This window comes from Leptonotus elevatus, chromosome 9 (assembly GCF_054856555.1).
Source record: "Leptonotus elevatus isolate MCC_2025b chromosome 9, RoL_Lele_1.0, whole genome shotgun sequence".
NCBI classification, from domain to species: Eukaryota; Metazoa; Chordata; class Actinopteri; order Syngnathiformes; family Syngnathidae; genus Leptonotus; species Leptonotus elevatus.
Genome location: NC_141247.1, coordinates 5,367,629 through 5,392,025, shown reverse-complemented (window position 1 = coordinate 5,392,025; position 24,397 = coordinate 5,367,629). Strand labels below are relative to the sequence as shown.

The window sequence follows — 24,397 nt, the reverse complement described above, 5'->3', positions numbered from 1 at the left end:
ACTAAGAAAATCCAGAACAGGTTAATAGAAGAACTGGTGACAAAGAGCAGTCCAGTGTCCCGTATTTCTTGAGCATCAACCACACCCTCTGAGGGACACTGCTGAAAGCATTCTCAAAGTAGCAAATTATTGTGGAATATACTAGACCACGATGAGGATGGGATTCGAACCCATGCGTGTAGAACACAATGGATTAGCAGTCTATCACCTTAACCACTCGGTCACCTCATCTGCTCACCTGCTTCTCCTTGATAAACAGTCCAGTGCCCCGTAACTCTTGAGCATCATCCACATCCTCCGAGGGACACTGATAAAAGTGTTCTCAAAGAAGCAGCAGTGTGGAAAATACTAAACCACGATGAGGATGGGATTCGAACCCATGCATGTAGAACACAATTGATTAGCAGTCCATCACCTTAACCACTCGGTCACCTCATCTAGTTATCCTTGATGAACATGGTCCATTAAAATAAATTTACTTTCTATTGAGGGGACGGCAATGTTCAATCTGTGGGCCCGAATTTGGCCTGCCGCCAATTATATCTGACCTGCCAGATGACACTGATGAATACAACAACAACTGATAATCAGGGATGTCACAAAAGTCATAGTATTTGAAGATCTTTAATCTAATCGTGTTTTGCTGCAAAATAATGAGTCGTTTTGCACTTGAAGCACTTCACATCCAGATCTGTGTTGCACAGCCAATCGGGTGTTTGTATTTAGAATGCAGCTACCAATTGGCTGCATAAGCACATTACAGTGTGACACTGAGGTCCAGGTGGATGATCGAGTTTCTTCTGCACTAAGAAAATCGAGAACAGGTTAATAGAAGAACTGGTGACAAAGAGCAGTCCAGTGTCCCGTATTTCTTGAGCAACAACCACACCCTCTGAGGGACACTGCTGAAAGCATTCTCAAAGTAGCAAATTATTGTGGAATATACTAGACCACGATGAGGATGGGATTCAAACCCATGCGTGTAGAACACAATGGATTAGCAGTCCATCACCTTAACCACTCGGTCACCTCATCTGCTCACCTGCTTCTCCTTGATAAACAGTCCAGTGCCAGGTAACTCTTGAGCATCGTCCACATCCTCCGAGGGACACTGATAAAAGTGTTCTCAAAGAAGCAGCAGTGTGGAAAATACTAAACCACGATGAGGATGTGATTCAAACCCATGCATGTAGAACACAATGGATTAGCAGTCCATCACCTTAACCACTCGGTCACCTCATCTAGTTATCCTTGATGAACATGGTCCATTAAAATAAATTTACTTTCTATTGAGGGGACGGCAATGTCCAATCTGTGGGCCCGAATTTGGCCTGCCGCCAATTATATCTGACCTGCCAGATGACACTGATGAATACAACAACAACTGATAATCAGGGATGTCACAAAAGTCATAGTATTTGAAGATCTTTAATCTAATCGTGGTCTTGTTTTGCTGCAAAATAATGAGTCGTTCTGCACTTGAAGCACTTCACATCCAGATCTGTGTTGCACAGCCAATCGGGTGTTTGTATTTAGAATGCAGCTACCAATTGGCTGCATAAGCACATTACAGTGTGACACTGAGGTCCAGGTGGATGATCGAGTTTCTTCTGCACTAAGAAAATCCAGAACAGGTTAATAGAAGAACTGGTGACAAAGAGCAGTCCAGTGTCCCGTATTTCTTGAGCATCAACCACACCCTCTGAGGGACACTGCTGAAAGCGTTCTCAAAGTAGAAAATTATTGTGGAATATACTAGACCACGATGAGGATGGGATTCGAACCCATGCGTGTAGAACACAATGGATTAGCAGTCCATCACCTTAACCACTCGGTCACCTCATCTGCTCACCTGCTTCTCCTTGATAAACAGTCCAGTGCCCCGTAACTCTTGAGCATCATCCACATCCTCCGAGGGACACTGATAAAAGTGTTCTCAAAGAAGCAGCAGTGTGGAAAATTCTAAACCACGATGAGGATGGGATTCGAACCCATGCATGTAGAACACAATGGATTAGTAGTCCATCACCTTAAAAACTCGGTCACCTCATCTAGTTATCCTTCATGAACATGGTCCATTAAAATAAATTTACTTTCTATTGAGGTGACGGCAATGTTCAATCTGTGGGCCCGAATTTGGCCTGCCGCCAATTATATCTGACCTGCCAGATGACACTGATGAATACAACAACAACTGATAATCAGGGATGTCACAAAAGTCATAGTATTTGAAGATCTTTAATCTAATCGTGGTCTCGTTTTGCTGCAAAATAATGAGTCGTTTTGCACTTGAAGCACTTCACATCCAGATCTGTGTTGCACAGCCAATCGGGCGTTTGTATTTAGAATGCAGCTACCAATTGGCTGCATAAGCACATTACAGTGTGACACTGAGGTCCAGGTGGATGATCGAGTTTCTTCTGCACTAAGAAAATCCAGAACAGGTTAATAGAAGAACTGGTGACAAAGAGCAGTCCAGTGTCCCGTATTTCTTGAGCATCAACCACACCCTCTGAGGGACACTGCTGAAAGCGTTCTCAAAGTAGCAAATTATTGTGGAATATACTAGACCACGATGAGGATGGGATTCGAACCCATGCGTGTAGAACACAATGGATTAGCAGTCCATCACCTTAACCACTCGGTCACCTCATCTGCTCACCTGCTTGTCCTTGATAAACAGTCCAGTGCCCCGTAACTCTTGAGCATCATCCACATCCTCCGAGGGACACTGATAAAAGTGTTCTCAAAGAAGCAGCAGTGTGGAAAATACTAAACCACGATGAGGATGGGATTCGAACCCATGCATGTAGAACACAATTGATTAGCAGTCCATCACCTTAACCACTCGGTCACCTCATCTAGTTATCCTTGATGAACATGGTCCATTAAAATAAATTTACTTTCTATTGAGGGGACGGCAATGTTCAATCTGTGGGCCCGAATTTGGCCTGCCGCCAATTATATCTGACCTGCCAGATGACACTGATGAATACAACAACAACTGATAATCAGGGATGTCACAAAAGTCATAGTATTTGAAGATCTTTAATCTAATCGTGTTTTGCTGCAAAATAATGAGTCGTTTTGCACTTGAAGCACTTCACATCCAGATCTGTGTTGCACAGCCAATCGGGTGTTTGTATTTAGAATGCAGCTACCAATTGGCTGCATAAGCACATTACAGTGTGACACTGAGGTCCAGGAGGATGATCGAGTTTCTTCTGCACTAAGAAAATCCAGAACAGGTTAATAGAAGAACTGGTGACAAAGAGCAGTCCAGTGTCCCGTATTTCTTGATCAACAACCACACCCTCTGAGGGACACTGCTGAAAGCGTTCTCAAAGTAGCAAATTATTGCGGAATATACTAGACCACGATGAGGATGGGATTCGAACCCATGCGTGTAGAACACAATGGATTAGCAGGCCATCACCTTAACCACTCGGTCACCTCATCTGCTCACCTGCTTCTCCTTGATAAACAGTCCAGTGCCCCGTAACTCTTGAGCATCATCCACATGCTCCGAGGGACACTGATAAAAGTGTTCTCAAAGAAGCAGCAGTGTGGAAAATACTAAACCACGATGAGGATGGGATTCGAACCCATGCATGTAGAACACAATGGATTAGCAGTCCATCACCTTAACCACTCGGTCACCTCATCTAGTTATCCTTGATGAACATGGTCCATTAAAATAAATTTACTTTCTATTGAGGGGACGGCAATGTCCAATCTGTGGGCCCGAATTTGGCCTGCCGCCAATTATATCTGACCTGCCAGATGACACTGATGAATACAACAACAACTGATAATCAGGGATGTCACAAAAGTCATAGTATTTGAAGATCTTTAATCTAATCGTGGTCTCGTTTTGCTGCAAAATAATGAGTCGTTCTGCACTTGAAGCACTTCACATCCAGATCTGTGTTGCACAGCCAATCGGGTGTTTGTATTTAGAATGCAGCTACCAATTGGCTGCATAAGCACATTACAGTGTGACACTGAGGTCCAGGTGGATGATCGAGTTTCTTCTGCACTAAGAAAATCCAGAACAGGTTAATAGAAGAACTGGTGACAAAGAGCAGTCCAGTGTCCCGTATTTCTTGAGCATCAACCACACCCTCTGAGGGACACTGCTGAAAGCGTTCTCAAAGTAGCAAATTATTGTGGAATATACTAGACCACGATGAGGATGGGATTCGAACCCATGCGTGTAGAACACAATGGATTAGCAGTCCATCACCTTAACCACTCGGTCACCTCATCTGCTCACCTGCTTCTCCTTGATAAACAGTCCAGTGCCCGGTAACTCTTAAACATCGTCCACATCCTCCGAGGGACACTGATAAAAGTGTTCTCAAAGAAGCAGCAGTGTGGAAAATACTAAACCACGATGAGGATGGGATTCAAACCCATGCATGTAGAACACAATGGATTAGCAGTCCATCACCTTAACCACTCGGTCACCTCATCTAGTTATCCTTGATGAACATGGTCCATTAAAATAAATTTACTTTCTATTGAGGGGACGGCAATGTCCAATCTGTGGGCCCGAATTTGGCCTGCCGCCAATTATATCTGACCTGCCAGATGACACTGATGAATACAACAACAACTGATAATCAGGGATGTCACAAAAGTCATAGTATTTCAAGATCTTTAATCTAATCGTGTTTTGCTGCAAAATAATGAGTCGTTTTGCACTTGAAGCACTTCACATCCAGATCTGTGTTGCACAGCCAATCGGGTGTTTGTATTTAGAATGCAGCTACCAATTGGCTGCATAAGCACATTACAGTGTGACACTGAGGTCCAGGTGGATGATCGAGTTTCTTCTGCACTAAGAAAATCCAGAACAGGTTAATAGAAGAACTGGTGACAAAGAGCAGTCCAGTGTCCCGTATTTCTTGAGCAACAACCACACCCTCTGAGGGACACTGCTGAAAGCGTTCTCAAAGTAGCAAATTATTGCGGAATATACTAGACCACGATGAGGATGGGACTCGAACCCATGCGTGTAGATCACAATGGATTAGCAGTCCATCACCTTAACCACTCGGTCACCTCATCTGCTCACCTGCTTCTCCTTGATAAACAGTCCAGTGCCCCGTAACTCTTGAGCATCATCCACATCCTCCGAGGGACACTGATAAAAGTGTTCTCAAAGAAGCAGCAGTGTGGAAAATACTAAACCACTATGAGGATGGGATTCGAACCAATGCATGTAGAACACAATGGATTAGCAGTCCATCACCTTAACCACTCGGTCACCTCATCTAGTTATCCTTGATGAACATGGTCCATTAAAATAAATTTACTTTCTATTGAGGGGACGGCAATGTCCAATCTGTGGGCCCGAATTTGGCCTGCCGCCAATTATATCTGACCTGCCAGATGACACTGATGAATACAACAACAACTGATAATCAGGGATGTCACAAAAGTCATAGTATTTGAAGATCTTTAATCTAATCGTGGTCTCGTTTTGCTGCAAAATAATGAGTCGTTCTGCACTTGAAGCACTTCACATCCAGATCTGTGTTGCACAGCCAATCGGGTGTTTGTATTTAGAATGCAGCTACCAATTGGCTGCATAAGCACATTACAGTGTGACACTGAGGTCCAGGTGGATGATCGAGTTTCTTCTGCACTAAAAAAATCCAGAACAGGTTAATAGAAGAACTGGTGACAAAGAGCAGTCCAGTGTCCCGTATTTCTTGAGCATCAACCACACCCTCTGAGGGACACTGCTGAAAGTGTTCTCAAAGGAGGAAATTATTGTGGAATATACTAGACCACGATGAGGATGGGATTCGAACCCATGCGTGTAGAACACAATGGATTAGCAGTCCATCACCTTAACCACTCGGTCACCTCATCTGCTCACCTGCTTCTCCTTGATAAACAGTCCAGTGCCCCGTAACTCTTGAGCATCATCCACATCCTCCGAGGGACACTGATAAAAGTGTTCTCAAAGAAGCAGCAGTGTGGAAAATACTAAACCACGATGAGGATGGGATTCGAACCCATGCATGTAGAACACAATGGATTAGCAGTCCATCACCTTAACCACTCGGTCACCTCATCTAGCTATCCTTGATGAACATGGTCCATTAAAATAAATTTACTTTCTATTGAGGGGACGGCAATGTCCAATCTGTGGGCCCGAATTTGGCCTGCCGCCAATTATATCTGACCTGCCAGATGACACTGATGAATACAACAACAACTGATAATCAGGGATGTCACAAAAGTCATAGTATTTGAAGATCTTTAATCTAATCGTGGTCTTGTTTTGCTGCAAAATAATGAGTCGTTCTGCACTTGAAGCACTTCACATCCAGATCTGTGTTGCACAGCCAATCGGGTGTTTGGATTTAGAATGCAGCTACCAATTGGCTGCATAAGCACATTACAGTGTGACACTGAGGTCCAGGTGGATGATCGAGTTTCTTCTGCACTAAGAAAATCCAGAACAGGTTAATAGAAGAACTGGTGACAAAGAGCAGTCCAGTGTCCCGTATTTCTTGAGCATCAACCACACCCTCTGAGGGACACTGCTGAAAGCGTTCTCAAAGTAGCAAATTATTGTGGAATATACTAGACCACGATGAGGATGGGAATCGAACCCATGCGTGTAGAACACAATGGATTAGCAGTCCATCACCTTAACCACTCGGTCACCTCATCTGCTCATCTGCTTCTCCTTGATAAACAGTCCAGTGCCCGGTAACTCTTGAGCATCGTCCACATCCTCCGAGGGACACTGATAAAAGTGTTCTCAAAGAAGCAGCAGTGTGGAAAATACTAAACCACGATGAGGATGGGATTCAAACCCATGCATGTAGAACACAATGGATTAGCAGTCCATCACCTTAACCACTCGGTCACCTCATCTAGTTATCCTTGATGAACATGGTCCATTAAAATAAATTTACTTTCTATTGAGGGGACGGCAATGTCCAATCTGTGGGCCCGAATTTGGCCTGCCGCCAATTATATCTGACCTGCCAGATGACACTGATGAATACAACAACAACTGATAATCAGGGATGTCACAAAAGTCATAGTATTTGAAGATCTTTAATCTAATCGTGGTCTTGTTTTGCTGCAAAATAATGAGTCGTTCTGCACTTGAAGCACTTCACATCCAGATCTGTGTTGCACAGCCAATCGGGTGTTTGGATTTAGAATGCAGCTACCAATTGGCTGCATAGGCACATTACAGTGTGACACTGAGGTCCAGGTGGATGATCGAGTTTCTTCTGCACTAAGAAAATCCAGAACAGGTTAATAGAAGAACTGGTGACAAAGAGCAGGCCAGTGTCCCGTATTTCTTGAGCATCAACCACACCCTCTGAGGGACACTGCTGAAAGCGTTCTCAAAGTAGCAAATTATTGTGGAATATACTAGACCACGATGAGGATGGGATTCGAACCCATGCGTGTAGAACACAATGGATTAGCAGTCCATCACCTTAACCACTCGGTCACCTCATCTGCTCACCTGCTTCTCCTTGATAAACAGTCCAGTGCCCCGTAACTCTTGAGCATCATCCACATCCTCCGAGGGACACTGATAAAAGTGTTCTCAAAGAAGCAGCAGTGTGGAAAATACTAAACCACGATGAGGATGGGATTCGAACCCATGCATGTAGAACACAATGGATTAGTAGTCCATCACCTTAACCACTCGGTCACCTCATCTAGTTATCCTTCATGAACATGGTCCATTAAAATAAATTTACTTTCTATTGAGGGGACAGCAATGTCCAATCTGTGGGCCCGAATTTGGCCTGCCGCCAATTATATCTGACCTGCCAGATGACACTGATGAATACAACAACAACTGATAATCAGGGATGTCACAAAAGTCATAGTATTTGAAGATCTTTAATCTAATCGTGGTCTTGTTTTGCTGCAAAATAATGAGTCGTTCTGCACTTGAAGCACTTCACATCAAGATCTGTGTTGCACAGCCAATCGGGTGTTTGTATTTAGAATGCAGCTACCAATTGGCTGCATAAGCACATTACAGTGTGACACTGAGGTCCAGGTGGATGATCGAGTTTCTTCTGCACTAAGAAAATCCAGAACAGGTTAATAGAAGAACTGGTGACAAAGAGCAGTCCAGTGTCCCGTATTTCTTGAGCATCAACCACACCCTCTGAGGGACACTGCTGAAAGCGTTCTCAAAGTAGCAAATTATTGTGGAATATACTAGACCACAATGAGGATGGGATTCGAACCCATGCGTGTAGAACACAATGGATTAGCAGTCCATCACCTTAACCACTCGGTCACCTCATCTGCTTCTCCTTGATAAACAGTCCAGTGCCCGGTAACTCTTGAGCATCATCCACATCCTCCGAGGGACACTGATAAAAGTGTTCTCAAAGAAGCAGCAGTGTGGAAAATACTAAACCACGATGAGGATGGGATTCAAACCCATGCATGTAGAACACAATGGATTAGCAGTCCATCACCTTAACCACTCGGTCACCTCATCTAGTTATCCTTGATGAACATGGTCCATTAAAATAAATTTACTTTCTATTGAGGTGACGGCAATGTTCAATCTGTGGGCCCGAATTTGGCCTGCCGCCAATTATATCTGACCTGCCAGATGACACTGATGAATACAACAACAACTGATAATCAGGGATGTCACAAAAGTCATAGTATTTGAAGATCTTTAATCTAATCGTGGTCTTGTTTTGCTGCAAAATAATGAGTCGTTTTGCACTTGAAGCACTTCACATCCAGATCTGTGTTGCACAGCCAATCGGGCGTTTGTATTTAGAATGCAGCTACCAATTGGCTGCATAAGCACATTACAGTGTGACACTGAGGTCCAGGTGGATGATCGAGTTTCTTCTGCACTAAGAAAATCCAGAACAGGTTAATAGAAGAACTGGTGACAAAGAGCAGTCCAGTGTCCCGTATTTCTTGAGCATCAACCACACCCTCTGTGGGACACTGCTGAAAGCGTTCTCAAAGTAGCAAATTATTGTGGAATATACTAGACCACGATGAGGATGGGATTCGAACCCATGCGTGTAGAACACAATGGATTAGCAGTCCATCACCTTAACCACTCGGTCACCTCATCTGCTCACCTGCTTCTCCTTGATAAACAGTCCAGTGCCCCGTAACTCTTGAGCATCATCCACATCCTCCGAGGGACACTGATAAAAGTGTTCTCAAAGAAGCAGCAGTGTGGAAAATACTAAACCACGATGAGGATGGGATTCGAACCCATGCATGTAGAACACAATGGATTAGCAGTCCATCACCTTAACCACTCGGTCACCTCATCTAGTTATCCTTGATGAACATGGTCCATTAAAAAAAATTTACTTTGTATTGAAGGGACGGCAATGTCCAATCTGTGGGCCCGAATTTGGCCTGCCGCCAATTATATCTGACCTGCCAGATGACACTGATGAATACAACAACTGATAATCAGGGATGTCACAAAAGTCATAGTATTTGAAGATCTTTAATCTAATCGTGGTCTTGTTTTGCTGCAAAATAATGAGTCGTTTTGCACTTGAAGCACTTCACATCCAGATCTGTGTTGCACAGCCAATCGGGTGTTTGTATTTAGAATGCAGCTACTAATTGGCTGCATAAGCACATTACAGTGTGACACTGAGGTCCAGGTGGATGATCGAGTTTCTTCTGCACTAAGAAAATCCAGAACAGGTTAATAGAAGAACTGGTGACAAAGAGCAGTCCAGTGTCCCGTATTTCTTGAGCATCAACCACACCCTCTGAGGGACACTGCTGAAAGCATTCTCAAAGTAGCAAATTATTGTGGAATATACTAGACCACGATGAGGATGGGATTCGAACCCATGCGTGTAGAACACAATGGATTAGCAGTCTATCACCTTAACCACTCGGTCACCTCATCTGCTCACCTGCTTCTCCTTGATAAACAGTCCAGTGCCCCGTAACTCTTGAGCATCATCCACATCCTCCGAGGGACACTGATAAAAGTGTTCTCAAAGAAGCAGCAGTGTGGAAAATACTAAACCACGATGAGGATGGGATTCGAACCCATGCATGTAGAACACAATTGATTAGCAGTCCATCACCTTAACCACTCGGTCACCTCATCTAGTTATCCTTGATGAACATGGTCCATTAAAATAAATTTACTTTCTATTGAGGGGACGGCAATGTTCAATCTGTGGGCCCGAATTTGGCCTGCCGCCAATTATATCTGACCTGCCAGATGACACTGATGAATACAACAACAACTGATAATCAGGGATGTCACAAAAGTCATAGTATTTGAAGATCTTTAATCTAATCGTGTTTTGCTGCAAAATAATGAGTCGTTTTGCACTTGAAGCACTTCACATCCAGATCTGTGTTGCACAGCCAATCGGGTGTTTGTATTTAGAATGCAGCTACCAATTGGCTGCATAAGCACATTACAGTGTGACACTGAGGTCCAGGTGGATGATCGAGTTTCTTCTGCACTAAGAAAATCCAGAACAGGTTAATAGAAGAACTGGTGACAAAGAGCAGTCCAGTGTCCCGTATTTCTTGAGCAACAACCACACCCTCTGAGGGACACTGCTGAAAGCATTCTCAAAGTAGCAAATTATTGTGGAATATACTAGACCACGATGAGGATGGGATTCAAACCCATGCGTGTAGAACACAATGGATTAGCAGTCCATCACCTTAACCACTCGGTCACCTCATCTGCTCACCTGCTTCTCCTTGATAAACAGTCCAGTGCCAGGTAACTCTTGAGCATCGTCCACATCCTCCGAGGGACACTGATAAAAGTGTTCTCAAAGAAGCAGCAGTGTGGAAAATACTAAACCACGATGAGGATGTGATTCAAACCCATGCATGTAGAACACAATGGATTAGCAGTCCATCACCTTAACCACTCGGTCACCTCATCTATTTATCCTTGATGAACATGGTCCATTAAAATAAATTTACTTTCTATTGAGGGGACGGCAATGTCCAATCTGTGGGCCCGAATTTGGCCTGCCGCCAATTATATCTGACCTGCCAGATGACACTGATGAATACAACAACAACTGATAATCAGGGATGTCACAAAAGTCATAGTATTTGAAGATCTTTAATCTAATCGTGGTCTTGTTTTGCTGCAAAATAATGAGTCGTTCTGCACTTGAAGCACTTCACATCCAGATCTGTGTTGCACAGCCAATCGGGTGTTTGTATTTAGAATGCAGCTACCAATTGGCTGCATAAGCACATTACAGTGTGACACTGAGGTCCAGGTGGATGATCGAGTTTCTTCTGCACTAAGAAAATCCAGAACAGGTTAATAGAAGAACTGGTGACAAAGAGCAGTCCAGTGTCCCGTATTTCTTGAGCATCAACCACACCCTCTGAGGGACACTGCTGAAAGCGTTCTCAAAGTAGAAAATTATTGTGGAATATACTAGACCACGATGAGGATGGGATTCGAACCCATGCGTGTAGAACACAATGGATTAGCAGTCCATCACCTTAACCACTCGGTCACCTCATCTGCTCACCTGCTTCTCCTTGATAAACAGTCCAGTGCCCCGTAACTCTTGAGCATCATCCACATCCTCCGAGGGACACTGATAAAAGTGTTCTCAAAGAAGCAGCAGTGTGGAAAATTCTAAACCACGATGAGGATGGGATTCGAACCCATGCATGTAGAACACAATGGATTAGTAGTCCATCACCTTAAAAACTCGGTCACCTCATCTAGTTATCCTTCATGAACATGGTCCATTAAAATAAATTTACTTTCTATTGAGGTGACGGCAATGTTCAATCTGTGGGCCCGAATTTGGCCTGCCGCCAATTATATCTGACCTGCCAGATGACACTGATGAATACAACAACAACTGATAATCAGGGATGTCACAAAAGTCATAGTATTTGAAGATCTTTAATCTAATCGTGGTCTCGTTTTGCTGCAAAATAATGAGTCGTTTTGCACTTGAAGCACTTCACATCCAGATCTGTGTTGCACAGCCAATCGGGTGTTTGTATTTAGAATGCAGCTACCAATTGGCTGCATAAGCACATTACAGTGTGACACTGAGGTCCAGGTGGATGATCGAGGTTCTTCTGCACTAAGAAAATCCAGAACAGGTTAATAGAAGAACTGGTGACAAAGAGCAGTCCAGTGTCCCGTATTTCTTGAGCATCAACCACACCCTCTGAGGGACACTGCTGAAAGCATTCTCAAAGTAACAAATTATTGAGGAATATACTAGACCACGATGAGGATGGGATTCGAACCCATGCGTGTAGAACACAATGGATTAGCAGTCCATCATCTTAACCACTCGGTCACCTCATCTGCTCACCTGCTTCTCCTTGATAAACAGTCCAGTGCCCCGTAACTCTTGAGCATCATCCACATCCTCCGAGGGACACTGATAAAAGTGTTCTCAAAGAAGCAGCAGTGTGGAAAATACTAAACCACGATGAGGATGGGATTCAAACCCATGCATGTAGAACACAATGGATTAGCAGTCCATCACCTTAACCACTCGGTCACCTCATCTAGTTATCCTTGATGAACATGGTCCATTAAAATAAATTTACTTTCTATTGAGGGGACGGCAATGTCCAATCTGTGGGCCCGAATTTGGCCTGCCGCCAATTATATTTGACCTGCCAGATGACACTGATGAATACAACAACAAATGATAATCAGGGATGTCACAAAAGTCATAGTATTTGAAGATCTTTAATCTAATCGTGGTCTTGTTTTGCTGCAAAATAATGAGTCGTTTTGCACTTGAAGCACTTCACATCCAGATCTGTGTTGCACAGCCAATCGGGTGTTTGTATTTAGAATGCAGCTACCAATTGGCTGCATAAGCACATTACAGTGTGACACTGAGGTCCAGGTGGATGATCGAGTTTCTTCTGCACTAAGAAAATCCAGAACAGGTTAATAGAAGAACTGGTGACAAAGAGCAGTCCAGTGTCCCGTATTTCTTGAGCAACAACCACACCCTCTGAGGGACACTGCTGAAAGCATTCTCAAAGTAGCAAATTATTGTGGAATATACTAGACCACGATGAGGATGGGATTCGAACCCATGCGTGTAGAACACAATGGATTAGCAGTCCATCATCTTAACCACTTGGTCACCTCATCTGCTCACCTGCTTCTCCTTGATAAACAGTCTAGTGCCCCGTAACTCTTGAGCATCATCCACATCCTCCGAGGGACACTGATAAAAGTGTTCTCAAAGAAGCAGCAGTGTGGAAAATACTAAACCACGATGAGGATGGGATTCAAACCCATGCATGTAGAACACAATTGATTAGCAGTCCATCACCTTAACCACTCGGTCACCTCATCTAGTTATCCTTGATGAACATGGTCCATTAAAATAAATTTACTTTGTATTGAGGGGACGGCAATGTCCAATCTGTGGGCCCGAATTTGGCCTGCCGCCAATTATATCTGACCTGCCAGATGACACTGATGAATACAACAACTGATAATCAGGGATGTCACAAAAGTCATAGTATTTGAAGATCTTTAATCTAATCGTGGTCTTGTTTTGCTGCAAAATAATGAGTCGTTTTGCACTTGAAGCACTTCACATCCAGATCTGTGTTGCACAGCCAATCGGGTGTTTGTATTTAGAATGCAGCTACCAATTGGCTGCATATGCACATTACAGTGTGACACTGAGGTCCAGGTGGATGATCGAGTTTCTTCTGCACTAAGAAAATCCAGAACAGGTTAATAGAAGAACTGGTGACAAAGAGCAGTCCAGTGTCCCGTATTTCTTGAGCATCAACCACACCCTCTGAGGGACACTGCTGAAAGCGTTCTCAAAGTAGCAAATTATTGTGGAATATACTAGACCACGATGAGGATGGGATTCCAACCCATGCGTGTAGAACACAATGGATTAGCAGTCTATCACCTTAACCACTCGGTCACCTCATCTGCTCACCTGCTTCTCCTTGATAAACAGTCCAGTGCCCCGTAACTCTTGAGCATCATCCACATCCTCCGAGGGACACTGATAAAAGTGTTCTCAAAGAAGCAGCAGTGTGGAAAATACTAAACCACGATGAGGATGGGATTCGAACCCATGCATGTAGAACACAATTGATTAGCAGTCCATCACCTTAACCACTCGGTCACCTCATCTAGTTATCCTTGATGAACATGGTCCATTAAAATAAATTTACTTTCTATTGAGGGGACGGCAATGTTCAATCTGTGGGCCCGAATTTGGCCTGCCGCCAATTATATCTGACCTGCCAGATGACACTGATGAATACAACAACAACTGATAATCAGGGATGTCACAAAAGTCATAGTATTTGAAGATCTTTAATCTAATCGTGTTTTGCTGCAAAATAATGAGTCGTTTTGCACTTGAAGCACTTCACATCCAGATCTGTGTTGCACAGCCAATCGGGTGTTTGTATTTAGAATGCAGCTACCAATTGGCTGCATAAGCACATTACAGTGTGACACTGAGGTCCAGGAGGATGATCGAGTTTCTTCTGCACTAAGAAAATCCAGAACAGGTTAATAGAAGAACTGGTGACAAAGAGCAGTCCAGTGTCCCGTATTTCTTGATCAACAACCACACCCTCTGAGGGACACTGCTGAAAGCGTTCTCAAAGTAGCAAATTATTGCGGAATATACTAGACCACGATGAGGATGGGATTCGAACCCATGCGTGTAGAACACAATGGATTAGCAGTCCATCACCTTAACCACTCGGTCACCTCATCTGCTCACCTGCTTCTCCTTGATAAACAGTCCAGTGCCCCGTAACTCTTGAGCATCATCCACATCCTCCGAGGGACACTGATAAAAGTGTTCTCAAAGAAGCAGCAGTGTGGAAAATACTAAACCACGATGAGGATGGGATTCGAACCCATGCATGTAGAACACAATGGATTAGCAGTCCATCACCTTAACCACTCGGTCACCTCATCTAGTTATCCTTGATGAACATGGTCCATTAAAATAAATTTACTTTCTATTGAGGGGACGGCAATGTCCAATCTGTGGGCCCGAATTTGGCCTGCCGCCAATTATATCTGACCTGCCAGATGACACTGATGAATACAACAACAACTGATAATCAGGGATGTCACAAAAGTCATAGTATTTGAAGATCTTTAATCTAATCGTGGTCTTGTTTTGCTGCAAAATAATGAGTCGTTCTGCACTTGAAGCACTTCACATCCAGATCTGTGTTGCACAGCCAATCGGGTGTTTGGATTTAGAATGCAGCTACCAATTGGCTGCATAAGCACATTACAGTGTGACACTGAGGTCCAGGTGGATGATCGAGTTTCTTCTGCACTAAGAAAATCCAGAACAGGTTAATAGAAGAACTGGTGACAAAGAGCAGTCCAGTGTCCCGTATTTCTTGAGCATCAACCACACCCTCTGAGGGACACTGCTGAAAGCGTTCTCAAAGTAGCAAATTATTGTGGAATATACTAGACCACGATGAGGATGGGATTCGAACCCATGCGTGTAGAACACAATGGATTAGCAGTCCATCACCTTAACCACTCGGTCACCTCATCTGCTCACCTGCTTCTCCTTGATAAACAGTCCAGTGCCCGGTAACTCTTGAGCATCGTCCACATCCTCCGAGGGACACTGATAAAAGTGTTCTCAAAGAAGCAGCAGTGTGGAAAATACTAAACCACGATGAGGATGGGATTCAAACCCATGCATGTAGAACACAATGGATTAGCAGTCCATCACCTTAACCACTCGGTCACCTCATCTAGTTATCCTTGATGAACATGGTCCATTAAAATAAATTTACTTTCTATTGAGGGGACGGCAATGTCCAATCTGTGGGCCCGAATTTGGCCTGCCGCCAATTATATCTGACCTGCCAGATGACACTGATGAATACAACAACAAATGATAATCAGGGATGTCACAAAAGTCATAGTATTTGAAGATCTTTAATCTAATCGTGGTCTTGTTTTGCTGCAAAATAATGAGTCGTTCTGCACTTGAAGCACTTCACATCCAGATCTGTGTTGCACAGCCAATCGGGTGTTTGTATTTAGAATGCAGCTACCAATTGGCTGCATAAGCACATTACAGTGTGACACTGAGGTCCAGGTGGATGATCGAGTTTCTTCTGCACTAAGAAAATCCAGAACAGGTTAATAGAAGAACTGGTGACAAAGAGCAGTCCAGTGTCCCGTATTTCTTGAGCATCAACCACACCCTCTGAGGGACACTGCTGAAAGCGTTCTCAAAGTAACAAATTATTGTGGAATATACTAGACCACGATGAGGATGGGATTCGAACCCATGCGTGTAGAACACAATGGATTAGCAGTCCATCACCTTAACCACTCGGTCACCTCATCTGCTCACCTGCTTCTCCTTGATAAACAGTCCAGTGCCCGGTAACTCTTGAGCATCGTCCACATCCTCCGAGGGACACTGATAAAAGTGTTCTCAAAGTAGCAGCAGTGTGAAAATACTAAACCACGATGAGGATGGGATTCAAACCCATGCATGTAGAACACAATGGATTAGCAGTCCATCACCTTAACCACTCGGTCACCTCATCTAGTTATCCTTGATGAACATGGTCCATTAAAATAAATTTACTTTCTATTGAGGGGACGGCAATGTCCAATCTGTGGGCCCAAATTTGGCCTGCCGCCAATTATATCTGACCTGCCAGATGACACTGATGAATACAACAACAACTGATAATCAGGGATGTCACAAAAGTCATAGTATTTGAAGATCTTTAATCTAATCGTGGTCTCGTTTTGCTGCAAAATAATGAGTCGTTCTGCACTTGAAGCACTTCACATCCAGATCTGTGTTGCACAGCCAATCGGGTGTTTGTATTTAGAATGCAGCTACCAATTGGCTGCATAAGCACATTACAGTGTGACACTGAGGTCCAGGTGGATGATCGAGGTTCTTCTGCACTAAGAAAATCCAGAACAGGTTAATAGAAGAACTGGTGACAAAGAGCAGTCCAGTGTCCCGTATTTCTTGAGCATCAACCACACCCTCTGAGGGACACTGCTGAAAGCATTCTCAAAGTAACAAATTATTGAGGAATATACTAGACCACGATGAGGATGGGATTCGAACCCATGCATGTAGAACACAATGGATTAGCAGTCCATCATCTTAACCACTCGGTCACCTCATCTGCTCACCTGCTTCTCCTTGATAAACAGTCCAGTGCCCCGTAACTCTTGAGCATCATCCACATCCTCCGAGGGACACTGATAAAAGTGTTCTCAAAGAAGCAGCAGTGTGGAAAATACTAAACCACGATGAGGATGGGATTCAAACCCATGCATGTAGAACACAATGGATTAGCAGTCCATCACCTTAACCACTCGGTCACCTCATCTAGTTATCCTTGATGAACATGGTCCATTAAAATAAATTTACTTTCTATTGAGGGGACGGCAATGTCCAATCTGTGGGCCCGAATTTGGCCTGCCGCCAATTATATTTGACCTGCCAGATGACACTGATGAATACAACAACAAATGATAATCAGGGATGTCACAAAAGTCATAGTATTTGAAGATCTTTAATCTAATCGTGGTCTTGTTTTGCTGCAAAATAATGAGTCGTTTTGCACTTGAAGCACTTCACATCCAGATCTGTGTTGCACAGCCAATCGGGTGTTTGTATTTAGAATGCAGCTACCAATTGGCTGCATAAGCACATTACAGTGTGACACTGAGGTCCAGGTGGATGATCGAGTTTCTTCTGCACTAAGAAAATCCAGAACAGGTTAATAGAAGAACTGGTGACAAAGAGCAGTCCAGTGTCCCGTATTTCTTGAGCAACAACCACACCCTCTGAGGGACACTGCTGAAAGCGTTCTCAAAGTAGCAAATTATTGTGGAATATACTAGACCACGATGAGGATGGGATTCGAACCCATGCGTGTAGAACACAATGGATTAGCAGTTCATCACCTTAACCACTCGGTCACCTCATCTGCTCAGCTGCTTCTCCTTGATAAACAGTCCAGTGCCCCGTAACTCTTGAGCATCATCCACATCCTCCGAGGGACACTGATAAAAGTGTTCTCAAAGAAGCAGCAGTGTGGAAAATACTAAACCACGATGAGGATGGGATTCAAACCCATGCATGTAGAACACAATGGATTAGCAGTCCATCACCTTAACCACTCGGTCACCTAATCTAGTTATCCTTGATGAACATGGTCCATTAAAATAAATTTACTTTCTATTGAGGGGACGGCAATGTCCAATCTGTGGGCCCGAATTTGGCCTGCCGCCAATTATATCTGACCTGCCAGATGACACTGATGAATACAACAACAACTGATAATCAGTGATGTCACAAAAGTCATAGTATTTGAAGATCTTTAATCTAATCGTGGTCTTGTTTTGCTGCAAAATAATGAGTCGTTCTGCACTTGAAGCACTTCACATCCAGATCTGTGTCGCACAGCCAATCGGGTGTTTGTATTTAGAATGCAGCTACCAATTGGCTGCATAAGCACATTACAGTGTGACACTGAGGTCCAGGTGGATGATCGAGTTTCTTCTGCACTAAGAAAATCCAGAACAGGTTAATAGAAGAACTGGTGACAAAGAGCAGTCCAGTGTCCCGTATTTCTTGAGCATCAACCACACCCTCTGAGGGACACTGCTGAAAGCGTTCTCAAAGTAACAAATTATTGTGGAATATACTAGACCACGATGAGGATGGGATTCGAACCCATGCGTGTAGAACACAATGGATTAGCAGTCCATCACCTTAACCACTCGGTCACCTCATCTGCTCACCTGCTTCTCCTTGATAAACAGTCCAGTGCCCCGTAACTCTTGAGCATCATCCACATGCTCCGAGGGACACTGATAAAAGTGTTCTCAAAGAAGCAGCAGTGTGGAAAATACTAAACCACGATGAGGATGGGATTCGAACCCATGCATGTAGAACACAATGGATTAGCAGTCCATCACCTTAACCACTCGGTCACCTCATCTAGTTATCCTTGATGAACATGGTCCATTAAAATAAATTTACTTTCTATTGAGGGGACGGCAATGTTCAATCTGTGGGCCCGAATTTGGCCTGCCGCCAATTATATCTGACCTGCCAGATGACACTGATGAATACAACAACAAATGATAATCAGGGATGTCACAAAAGTCATAGTATTTGAAGATCTTTAATCTAATCGTGGTCTTGTTTTGCTGCAAAATAATGAGTCGTTCTGCACTTGAAGCACTTCACATCCAGATCTGTGTTGCACAGCCAATCGGGTGTTTGTATTTAGAATGCAGCTACCAATTGGCTGCATAAGCACATTACAGTGTGACACTGAGGTCCAGGTGGATGATCGAGTTTCTTCTGCACTAAGAAAATCCAGAACAGGTTAATAGAAGAACTGGTGACAAAGAGCAGTCCAGTGTCCCGTATTTCTTGAGCATCAACCACACCCTCTGAGGGACACTGCTGAAAGCGTTCTCAAAGTAGCAAATTATTGTGGAATATACTAGACCACGATGAGGATGGGATTCGAACCCATGTGTGTAGAACACAATGGATTAGCAGTCCATCACCTTAACCACTCGGTCACCTCATCTGCTCACCTGCTTCTCCTTGATAAAATGTCCAGTGCCTCGTAACTCTTGAGCATCATCCACATACTCCGAGGGACACTGATAAAAGTGTTCTCAAAGAAGCAGCAGTGTGGAAAATACTAAACCACGATGAGGATGGGATTCGAACCCATGCATGTAGAACACAATGGATTAGCAGTCCATCACCTTAACCACTCGGTCACCTCATCTAGTTATCCTTGATGAACATGGTCCATTAAAATAAATTTACTTTCTATTGAGGTGACGGCAATGTTCAATCTGTGGGCCCGAATTTGGCCTGCCGCCAATTATATCTGACCTGCCAGATGACACTGATGAATACAACAACAACTGATAATCAGGGATGTCACAAAAGTCATAGTATTTGAAGATCTTTAATCTAATCGTGGTCTTGTTTTGCTGCAAAATAATGAGTCGTTTTGCACTTGAAGCACTTCACATCCAGATCTGTGTTGCACAGCCAATCGGGTGTTTGTATTTAGAATGCAGCTACCAATTGGCTGCATAAGCACATTACAGTGTGACACTGAGGTCCAGGTGGATGATCGAGTTTCTTCTGCACTAAGAAAATCCAGAACAGGTTAATAGAATAACTGGTGACAAAGAGCAGTCCAGTGTCCCGTATTTCTTGAGCAACAACCACACCCTCTGAGGGACACTGCTGAAAGCGTTCTCAAAGTAGCAAATTATTGTGGAATATACTAGACCACGATGAGGATGGGATTCGAACCCATGCGTGTAGAACACAATGGATTAGCAGTCCATCACCTTAACCACTCGGTCACCTCATCTGCTCACCTGCTTCTCCTTGATAAACAGTCCAGTGCCCCGTAACTCTTGAGCATCATCCACATCCTCCGAGGGACACTGATAAAAGTGTTCTCAAAGAAGCAGCAGTGTGGAAAATACAAAACCACGATGAGGATGGGATTCGAACCCATGCATGTAGAACACAATGGATTAGCAGTCCATCACCTTAACCACTCGGTCACCTCATCTAGTTGTCCTTGATGAACATGGGCCATTAAAATAAATTTACTTTCTATTGAGGGGACGGCAATGTTCAATCTGTGGGCCCGAATTTGGCCTGCCGCCAATTATATCTGACCTGCCAGATGACACTGATGAATACAACAACAACTGATAATCAGGGATGTCACAAAAGTCATAGTATTTGAAGATCTTTAATCTAATCGTGGTCTTGTTTTGCTGCAAAATAATGAGTCGTTTTGCACTTGAAGCACTTCACATCCAGATCTGTGTTGCACAGCCAATCGGGTGTTTGTATTTAGAATGCAGCTACCAATTGGCTGCATAAGCACATTACAGTGTGACACTGAGGTCCAGGTGGATGATCGAGTTTCTTCTGCACTAAGAAAATCCAGAACAGGTTAATAGAAGAACTGGTGACAAAGAGCAGTCCAGTGTCCCGTATTTCTTGAGCAACAACCACACCCTCTGAGGGACACTGCTGAAAGCGTTCTCAAAGTAGCAAATTATTGTGGAATATACTAGACCACGATGAGGATGGGATTCGAACCCATGCGTGTAGAACACAATGGATTAGCAGTCCATCACCTTAACCACTCGGTCACCTCATCTGCTCACCTGCTTCTCCTTGATAAACAGTCCAGTGCCCCGTAACTCTTGAGCATCATCCACATCCTCCGAGGGACACTGATAAAAGTGTTCTCAAAGAAGCAGCAGTGTGGAAAATACTAAACCACGATGAGGATGGGATTCGAACCCATGCATGTAGAACACAATGGATTAGCAGTCCATCACCTTAACCACTCGGTCACCTCATCTAGTTATCCTTGATGAACATGGTCCATTAAAATAAATTTACTTTCTATTGAGGGGACGGCAATGTCCAATCTGTGGGCCCGAATTTGGCCTGCCGCCAATTATATCTGACCTGCCAGATGACACTGATGAATACAACAACAACTGATAATCATGGATGTCACAAAAGTCATAGTATTTGAAGATCTTTAATCTAATCGTGGTCTCGTTTTGCTGCAACATAATGAGTCGTTCTGCACTTGAAGCACTTCACATCCAGATCTGTGTTGCACAGCCAATCGGGTGTTTGTATTTAGAATGCAGCTACCAATTGGCTGCATAAGCACATTACAGTGTGACACTGAGGTCCAGGTGGATGATCGAGTTTCTTCTGCACTAAGAAAATCCAGAACAGGTTAATAGAAGAACTGGTGACAAAGAGCAGTCCAGTGTCCCGTATTTCTTGAGCATCAACCACACCCTCTGAGGGACACTGCTGAAAGCGTTCTCAAAGTAGCAAATTATTGTGGAATATACTAGACCACGATGAGGATGGGATTCAAACCCATGTGTGTAGAACACAATGGATTAGCAGTCCATCACCTTAACCACTCGGTCACCTCATCTGCTCACCTGCTTCTCCTTGATAAACAGTCCAGTGCCCCGTAACTCTTGAGCATCATCCACATCCTCCGAGGGACACTGATAAAAGTGTTCTCAAAGAAGCAGCAGTGTGGAAAATACTAAACCACGATGAGGATGGGATTCAAACCCATGCATTTAGAACACAATGGATTAGCAGTCCATCACCTTAACCACTCGGTCACCTCATCTAGTTATCCTTGATGAACATGGTCCATTAAAATAAATTTACTTTCTATTGAGGTGACGGCAATGTTCAATCTGTGGGCCCGAATTTGGCCTGCCGCCAATTTTATCTGACCTGCCAGATGACACTGATGAATACAACAACAACTGATAATCAGGGATGTCACAAAAGTCATAGTATTGGAAGATCTTTAATCTAATCGTGGTCTTGTTTTGCTGCAAAATAATGAGTCGTTTTGCACTTGAAGCACTTCACATCCAGATCTGTGTTGCACAGCCAATCGGGTGTTTGTATTTAGAATGCAGCTACCAATTGGCTGCATAAGCACATTACAGTGTGACACTGAGGTCCAGGTGGATGATCGAGTTTCTTCTGCACTAAGAAAATCCAGAACAGGTTAATAGAAGAACTGGTGACAAAGAGCAGTCCAGTGTCCCGTATTTCTTGAGCAACAACCACACCCTCTGAGGGACACTGCTGAAAGCGTTCTCAAAGTAGCAAATTATTGTGGAATATACTAGACCACGATGAGGATGGGATTCGAACCCATGCGTGTAGAACACAATGGATTAGCAGTCCATCACCTTAACCACTCGGTCACCTCATCTGCTCACCTGCTTCTCCTTGATAAACAGTCCAGTGCCCGGTAACTCTTAAACATTGTCCACATCCTCCGAGGGACACTGATAAAAGTGTTCTCAAAGAAGCAGCAGTGTGGAAAATACTAAACCACGATGAGGATGGGATTCAAACCCATGCATGTAGAACACAATGGATTAGCAGTCCATCACCTTAACCACTCGGTCACCTCATCTAGTTATCCTTGATGAACATGGTCCATTAAAATAAATTTACTTTCTATTGAGGGGACGGCAATGTCCAATCTGTGGGCCCGAATTTGGCCTGCCGCCAATTATATCTGACCTGCCAGATGACACTGATGAATACAACAACAACTGATAATCAGGGATGTCACAAAAGTCATAGTATTTGAAGATCTTTAATCTAATCGTGGTCTTGTTTTGCTGCAAAATAATGAGTCGTTCTGCACTTGAAGCACTTCACATCCAGATCTGTGTTGCACAGCCAATCGGGTGTTTGTATTTAGAATGCAGCTACCAATTGGCTGCATAAGCACATTACAGTGTGACACTGAGGTCCAGGTGGATGATCGAGTTTCTTCTGCACTAAGAAAATCCAGAACAGGTTAATAGAAGAACTGGTGACAAAGAGCAGTCCAGTGTCACGTATTTCTTGAGCATCAACCACACCCTCTGAGGGACACTGCTGAAAGCATTCTCAAAGTAGCAAATTATTGTGGAATATACTAAACCACGATGAGGATGGGATTCGAACCCATGTGTGTAGAACACAATGGATTAGCAGTCCATCACCTTAACCACTCGGTCACCTCATCTGCTCACCTGCTTCTCCTTGATAAACAGTCCAGTGCCCCGTAACTCTTGAGCATCATCCACATCCTCCGAGATACACTGATAAAAGTGTTCTCAAAGAAGCAGCAGTGTGGAAAATACTAAACCACGATGAGGATGGGATTCGAACCCATGCATGTAGAACACAACGGATTAGCAGTACATCACCTTAACCACTCGGTCACCTCATCTAGTTATCCTTGATGAACATGGTCCATTAAAATAAATTTACTTTCTATTGAGGGGACGGCAATGTCCAATCTGTGGGCCCGAATTTGGCCTGCCGCCAATTATATCTGACCTGCCAGATGACACTGATGAATACAACAACAACTGATAATCAGGGATGTCACAAAAGTCATAGTATTTGAAGATCTTTAATCTAATCGTGGTCTTGTTTTGCTGCAAAATAATGAGTCGTTTTGCACTTGAAGCACTTCACATCCGATGTGTTGCACAGCCAATCGGGTGTTTGTATTTAGAATGCAGCTACCAATTGGCTGCATAAGCACATTACAGTGTGACACTGAGGTCCAGGTGGATGATCGAGTTTCTTCTGCACTAAGAAAATCCAGAACAGGTTAATAGAAGAACTGGTGACAAAGAGCAGTCCAGTGTCACGTATTTCTTGAGCATCAACCACACCCTCTGAGGGACACTGCTGAAAGCATTCTCAAAGTAGCAAATTATTGTGGAATATACTAA

At 43.7% G+C, this 24,397-nt stretch overlaps 1 protein-coding gene and 29 non-coding genes across 30 annotated transcripts in view; all 30 read right to left on the bottom strand.

Moving 5' to 3' along the window:
- Positions 1 to 24,397, bottom strand: part of ablim3 (actin binding LIM protein family, member 3) — a 186,051-nt gene that overhangs the window by 102,338 nt on the left and 59,316 nt on the right. The gene's annotated exons all lie outside the window — the stretch shown is intronic.
- trnas-gcu (transfer RNA serine (anticodon GCU)) lies at positions 1,764 to 1,845 on the bottom strand. The gene has a single exon. It is a non-coding gene; the product is annotated as a tRNA-Ser (tRNA).
- trnas-acu (transfer RNA serine (anticodon ACU)) lies at positions 1,971 to 2,052 on the bottom strand. Its single transcript has one exon. It is a non-coding gene; the product is annotated as a tRNA-Ser (tRNA).
- trnas-gcu (transfer RNA serine (anticodon GCU)) lies at positions 2,574 to 2,655 on the bottom strand. Its single transcript has one exon. It is a non-coding gene; the product is annotated as a tRNA-Ser (tRNA).
- On the bottom strand, positions 3,585 to 3,666 carry trnas-gcu (transfer RNA serine (anticodon GCU)). Its single transcript has one exon. It is a non-coding gene; the product is annotated as a tRNA-Ser (tRNA).
- Positions 4,188 to 4,269, bottom strand: trnas-gcu (transfer RNA serine (anticodon GCU)). The gene has a single exon. It is a non-coding gene; the product is annotated as a tRNA-Ser (tRNA).
- Positions 5,802 to 5,883, bottom strand: trnas-gcu (transfer RNA serine (anticodon GCU)). Its single transcript has one exon. It is a non-coding gene; the product is annotated as a tRNA-Ser (tRNA).
- trnas-gcu (transfer RNA serine (anticodon GCU)) lies at positions 6,009 to 6,090 on the bottom strand. Its single transcript has one exon. It is a non-coding gene; the product is annotated as a tRNA-Ser (tRNA).
- On the bottom strand, positions 6,612 to 6,693 carry trnas-gcu (transfer RNA serine (anticodon GCU)). The gene has a single exon. It is a non-coding gene; the product is annotated as a tRNA-Ser (tRNA).
- Positions 7,422 to 7,503, bottom strand: trnas-gcu (transfer RNA serine (anticodon GCU)). Its single transcript has one exon. It is a non-coding gene; the product is annotated as a tRNA-Ser (tRNA).
- trnas-acu (transfer RNA serine (anticodon ACU)) lies at positions 7,629 to 7,710 on the bottom strand. Its single transcript has one exon. It is a non-coding gene; the product is annotated as a tRNA-Ser (tRNA).
- On the bottom strand, positions 8,232 to 8,313 carry trnas-gcu (transfer RNA serine (anticodon GCU)). Its single transcript has one exon. It is a non-coding gene; the product is annotated as a tRNA-Ser (tRNA).
- On the bottom strand, positions 9,034 to 9,115 carry trnas-gcu (transfer RNA serine (anticodon GCU)). Its single transcript has one exon. It is a non-coding gene; the product is annotated as a tRNA-Ser (tRNA).
- On the bottom strand, positions 9,241 to 9,322 carry trnas-gcu (transfer RNA serine (anticodon GCU)). The gene has a single exon. It is a non-coding gene; the product is annotated as a tRNA-Ser (tRNA).
- Positions 11,455 to 11,536, bottom strand: trnas-gcu (transfer RNA serine (anticodon GCU)). Its single transcript has one exon. It is a non-coding gene; the product is annotated as a tRNA-Ser (tRNA).
- Positions 11,662 to 11,743, bottom strand: trnas-acu (transfer RNA serine (anticodon ACU)). Its single transcript has one exon. It is a non-coding gene; the product is annotated as a tRNA-Ser (tRNA).
- Positions 14,686 to 14,767, bottom strand: trnas-gcu (transfer RNA serine (anticodon GCU)). The gene has a single exon. It is a non-coding gene; the product is annotated as a tRNA-Ser (tRNA).
- Positions 14,893 to 14,974, bottom strand: trnas-gcu (transfer RNA serine (anticodon GCU)). The gene has a single exon. It is a non-coding gene; the product is annotated as a tRNA-Ser (tRNA).
- On the bottom strand, positions 15,496 to 15,577 carry trnas-gcu (transfer RNA serine (anticodon GCU)). The gene has a single exon. It is a non-coding gene; the product is annotated as a tRNA-Ser (tRNA).
- On the bottom strand, positions 16,306 to 16,387 carry trnas-gcu (transfer RNA serine (anticodon GCU)). The gene has a single exon. It is a non-coding gene; the product is annotated as a tRNA-Ser (tRNA).
- Positions 18,735 to 18,816, bottom strand: trnas-gcu (transfer RNA serine (anticodon GCU)). Its single transcript has one exon. It is a non-coding gene; the product is annotated as a tRNA-Ser (tRNA).
- Positions 18,942 to 19,023, bottom strand: trnas-gcu (transfer RNA serine (anticodon GCU)). The gene has a single exon. It is a non-coding gene; the product is annotated as a tRNA-Ser (tRNA).
- Positions 19,545 to 19,626, bottom strand: trnas-gcu (transfer RNA serine (anticodon GCU)). The gene has a single exon. It is a non-coding gene; the product is annotated as a tRNA-Ser (tRNA).
- trnas-gcu (transfer RNA serine (anticodon GCU)) lies at positions 19,752 to 19,833 on the bottom strand. The gene has a single exon. It is a non-coding gene; the product is annotated as a tRNA-Ser (tRNA).
- Positions 20,355 to 20,436, bottom strand: trnas-gcu (transfer RNA serine (anticodon GCU)). Its single transcript has one exon. It is a non-coding gene; the product is annotated as a tRNA-Ser (tRNA).
- On the bottom strand, positions 20,562 to 20,643 carry trnas-gcu (transfer RNA serine (anticodon GCU)). The gene has a single exon. It is a non-coding gene; the product is annotated as a tRNA-Ser (tRNA).
- Positions 21,165 to 21,246, bottom strand: trnas-gcu (transfer RNA serine (anticodon GCU)). The gene has a single exon. It is a non-coding gene; the product is annotated as a tRNA-Ser (tRNA).
- trnas-gcu (transfer RNA serine (anticodon GCU)) lies at positions 21,372 to 21,453 on the bottom strand. Its single transcript has one exon. It is a non-coding gene; the product is annotated as a tRNA-Ser (tRNA).
- On the bottom strand, positions 22,785 to 22,866 carry trnas-gcu (transfer RNA serine (anticodon GCU)). Its single transcript has one exon. It is a non-coding gene; the product is annotated as a tRNA-Ser (tRNA).
- On the bottom strand, positions 23,595 to 23,676 carry trnas-gcu (transfer RNA serine (anticodon GCU)). The gene has a single exon. It is a non-coding gene; the product is annotated as a tRNA-Ser (tRNA).